This window comes from Hippocampus comes, unplaced genomic scaffold (genome assembly GCF_001891065.2).
Source record: "Hippocampus comes isolate QL1 unplaced genomic scaffold, H_comes_QL1_v1.1 scaffold73, whole genome shotgun sequence".
In the NCBI taxonomy this organism is placed as follows: domain Eukaryota; kingdom Metazoa; phylum Chordata; class Actinopteri; order Syngnathiformes; family Syngnathidae; genus Hippocampus; species Hippocampus comes.
Window position 1 is genome coordinate 547,897 of NW_017806238.1, and position 5,095 is coordinate 552,991.

Genomic DNA, 5,095 nt, shown 5'->3' on the forward strand with positions numbered 1-5,095 from the left:
TGCCCTGCAGTTGGCTAGCAACGGGTTCAGGGTGTTCCCTTCCTACTGCCCGAAGACAGCTGGGATAGCCTCCTGCATGCTCCGCGACCTCGTGAGGATAAAGCGGATCAACAAAATGGATGGATGGATGGATTTCAAAGCAAATATCCACAAAATAAAGCGATAGACATTAAAAGATCAGATATGTTGTGAACTATTTGCTGACCTTCAAGGTCATGCAGTCCATTTTTACAAGCTGTGACCAGTGCGGGACGCAGGCTGTCGTATTTAGTGAAAATGACACTGTGTTGAAAAGATTTATACGCAGCAAATTAATGTGTAACTGACAGATTCTTTCTTGGTTTTATTTTTCCGTTTTGATCATGTTTGATATGGACAGGGAGATATCAACAGTGGTACCTGGTTGACCTAGTTTGTCAACCACAGAAAATAGAGTGTGCGCATTCAGTACCAGCCAATTCTAGACCAAGTCTGAAAAGACGTTTAAAAACCTCTTTGGGAGTGAATGAGTTAAAAATGATTTCAGAAAAGTTTGTCTTGCTTTCACGAATACTTTTTTCTGTACAGGCAAAAATGAAATTGGAATGTAGTTTTTCTTCACTCACGCACTACTTTCCTGCGGTTTAATTTCAGTCACTCTGCTCGTCGTCCACCGCCAAGGTGTTTTAGGTCGTCATAAAATGGGTCTTTTTAATCGGAGTTGGCGGCACATCCAGGATTTTCTTAAACATATGACTTGTGTTCTTATGTGCTTTTGTATCCGTTTGTAGACGACACACCAGTTGTCTGAACCTTTGGGATTATTTTGGAGTTCGAAGAACACACAATAATGATCTGAAATGGCCTGCCCCGTAAACATCATCGGATGAAATGTCAACACAGATAACGAGATCAAGAATGAGTTCAGGAACGTGACCTTGAGAATATGTCGGAGTTTTTACATGTTGTGAGAAACCAAACATATCAAGTAAAGTGTAAAAGTCATCTGCATTGATCATAGCCTGATGCATCGGCAACAACTGTTACCCGAGTGTTTTGGAGAGTTGGAGCTGCATCCTAACTGGTCAACGTACGGATCTGAAGCCGCTTGGAATTGTGGGTAAGGAGGAATGTATGTACAGTGTTCTTCGAAGCATTGGAAGTGAGCCCAACGCATTTTCTATGATTTGTCGCAAACGATTCTGACTGCACACTCACGCATCACTTGTGTGCACCGCTGCTTTTTCAGATCGAAAAGATATCACTGAAAAGGGGGGAAAAAAAAATGTTTCCCGACATTCTGTCTTTTCCCTGTCACTGTGGCAACAATATAATTAGTGAATGTGCTCTATCACAGTCAGCAGGATAGGACCAAAATTAATTCCAACATTTTCCTAAATGAGTTGATGAGCTTCGGTTGGAATGAATTCGGTTGGCTCGAACAGAAAAAAAAAAAAAGGAAGCGCTGATAACAGATCATTTCTCATCAGAATGGGTTCCATCCTTTGTGGGACTGGATGGAAAGCGTGTCCAATGTGCACCAAATGATTAGGAAAATCCGTTGTGGTTCATCTTCTCCGGACGGTTATTTTCATCAAATCTTTCCTACCTCAATTGTTTCAATTCAATCATGGAAAGCGACTTGTGTGTTGAATGAGGGGTGAGTTTTGCGGAATCTTTGCTAAAGCTCCTAACATGAAATAACTGATTTACGTTTTCCCGGATCTTGTCAGATGATCTCTCTCTCTCTCTCTCTCTCTCTCTCTTTTTCTCTCTTAATGTCACAATGTTCATATTGTTCGGATTTTCAGTCCATCCGTTTCCCCGAGCTGGATTTGCATCTCCTCCTTGATGAATAAAAAAAAAAGAAAAAAAATTGAAATCAAGTGAAATGTTATTGACAATATTCAGGGCAGAAATCAGCGCTGCATTGATGGGATACAATTCATCCTTCCTTACATTATCTGATCCGCTTATCCTCACAAGGGTCACTCGTGCTTGAGCCTATCCCAGCAGTTGCTGACTATGAAGGCTGTGTTTTCAAAATATTTGCAATTGCAGGAAATACAATTGGCAAAACACAAGGTGGGCAAATTTCACACATTAATTTACATATGGGGCGGCCCGGTGGGCCAGTGGTTAGCGCGGCGACCTCAACGGTGCAAGAGGCACCGGGTTCAATTCCAGCTCCGGCCTCCCTGTGCAAAGTTTGCATGTTCTCCCCGGGCTGCGTGGGTTTTTTCCGGGTACTCCGGTTTCCTCCCACGTTCCAAAAACATGCATGGCAGGTTGATTGAACACTCTAAATTGTCCCTTGATGTGAGTGTGAGCGCAGATGGTTCTTTGTCTGTGTGTGCCCTGTGACTGGCTGGCAACCGGTTCAGGGTGTGCCCCCCCTACTGCCCGAAGACGGCTGGGAGGGGAACCAGCATCCCCCGCGACCCCTGTGAGGATAAGCGAATAGGAAAATGGATGGATAATTTACCTGCAACACATTGAAGTGGAAGCTTCACTTTGGGATGGTGCTGAAATAAAACAATAATAAAGAGGCTTCGGGAGGAGGGCTATGAGGGGAAGAAATCAGTTCTAAAAACTATCTGTATAAAAAAATCCTGCAGCGCCTTAAGTAAGATAAGATGGTGGAAATTCGCCACTGCCTGCACTTTGGAGGGTAAGCAGACCGCATCCTGTGACGAAATACGGTGGCCTAAGAATTCAAAACCGACAGACGAAACTGACATTTTGCTGGGTTGATGATCAGGTCGGCGAATTGAGATGCTGGAAAACTTTCAGTCCGACAGATGTTCCTCTGGTAAAGAAGTGGCCACCAGAATGTCATCAAGATAGTCCACCCCATAACTGAGCCATTCAAAAGCCTCTCTGCGCACTTAAGACCAAAAAAAAAAAAAAATGCTCAGAGATTCAAAAAGCCCAAACGCGGTTATCAATGCAGGTTTTGGCACATCCTCCACATGCACGGGAACTGGGTGATAACCACGGACCAGTTCCAGTTTCGAAAATGTGGCGGCGCTAGCCAAACATGAGGGGAAAACTCCGGAATTTTTGTTAAACCGATGAAAATGTCCAGAAGAAATGTGCAACAGATTCCTTCGGTTTGTCATTTTTAAGGTTTATACAGCTAGAGCTCTTGTTTCAAATACAGTGGTAGCTCTACTTACGAACGTCTCTGCAAACGAAATGTTCATGTTACGAAACGCCTCAACAGGAAAATATTGTCTCTTGTTACGAAAGAAATGTCAAGATATGAAGGGTAAAAATATAGTAGGACAGACGATCACTCACTCTGCTGATGTTTGCCTTGGACATTTTCGAAGAATTGTTAAAATCCGACAACAGCAAACGTACTTAGATCAGTTCTTTTCAAAACGGCAGGCAAGAACCACTTCTGTGAGAGAACATGAATGAAAGAAGGCAAAAAAACGATGAGGGCACATTTTTACTCTTTATTCTTTGCTTTTTATATTCTGCACAACTCTCACTTTTTGCGCAATAATCTAATTGTAACATGTATTTGTTACATATTTTGATGTATTTTTATGCCTTGCAGAACATTTATGTCTGAATTTTGGGGGGGCTTGGAACGGATTAGGGCATTTACATGGAAAACGCGTCTCTACTTACAACATTTTCTAGTTCAGAAATTTCTTCCACAACATATTAATTTCGTAGATAGAGGTACCACTGTACCACATTTAACCCCTCTGTCTGTTCCGTGTTCAGCTGTGTTAAATTCCTTTGAAGGTGTGTCCTTGACGTTTTTCGAGGATGCGGTTTGCCAGACGAAGTCATCTGGCTCGCCTTGTGACTCGGTTCCTCCGCATTTCTTGACCCCTTTCAGGGACAGCTGTTACTACAGTGGACAGCTTATCATGTGATCACATGATAAGCTGTCCACTGTAGTAACAGCGTTACAGGGTGGTGGAAAGGGTGAAGAAGGTTCTCAGAATCAGAATCGCCTTTATTATCATTGTACTGCATACAACGAAATTTGGGTGCCACTCCTTTGTGCATTTCGTAAAAAAATAAAATAAGGGTTTAATAAATACAAAACACAACACACACAACAACAGCAGCAGGAGTGGTAGTATGGAACTGAGGCTTATATTGCACAGGGGACACATATTGCACATGAAATGGTTCAGATATTGCTCATTATTGCACATAGTGAGGTAAGTGAGTTGCAACGCTGTCCTTGTTTTGAACTATGTTGTTTGGGGGGGAGGGGCTCTCCATCATTTATTGTTTTCCAATTACAACTTCACACAAATGGTCACAGTTCAAGCATTTCAATGTTGATTTCACCACGTGATTGCAGCTTTGAGGGATAAGGCCAGGTTTGAATGTCCGCTTGATGAATAGCGCTTCACAATCCAAACCCGGTCTTCTGCAATCAAGCCATTGATTGTAGGACAATTGATGCGTGCGAGAAATAATCAAACACTTCACTAATTTCCCTTCAATGGAAAATCATCTTTTTTTTTTCAGTGTTGAAGACGTTTGGAAGAGATCAAAGGCGATTGTGAGTTCTGTTTCCTAGCTTGCAATTGTTCTCACCTTGTGGGTGACTATTAGTATTCTTTGAAAAAACCCTTTTATTTGATACAATTTTTTTCAGCATAAATAGAGGCCGCACACAAATGGGATAAACTGCCAAAAGAAATTAACACTAGCATGAGCCAGAGGTGTGTGTCAATGCTTTTCAATCCAGGTTGAAATTTTGCTTTTTTTTCCCCCCCTTCATACCATTTCGGAAACCAATTTTACGAAAATGTTCTTCGTCCACTGCATATGAATATTTTTTACGTCTTTACTTTTGCATGTCTTTAATTCTTTTGTCTGTCAACCTTTTTACATTTTTTACTTTTAATTCTGTGAAGGGACACCTGCAGAGTGCAATGCCAAGAAGCAACCAACATTTTTTTTTTTGACCCTCATGTAAGTCACTAATTTTGTATGTGTACATAGACATTAATAATGTACATTAGACATAAATTGTGATTTTCCCCCATTTTCTCATGAATATTTTTTTGACCAAAGTACACCCATCCATCCGTCCATTTTCTGATCCGCTTTATCCTCACAAGGGTCGCGGGGG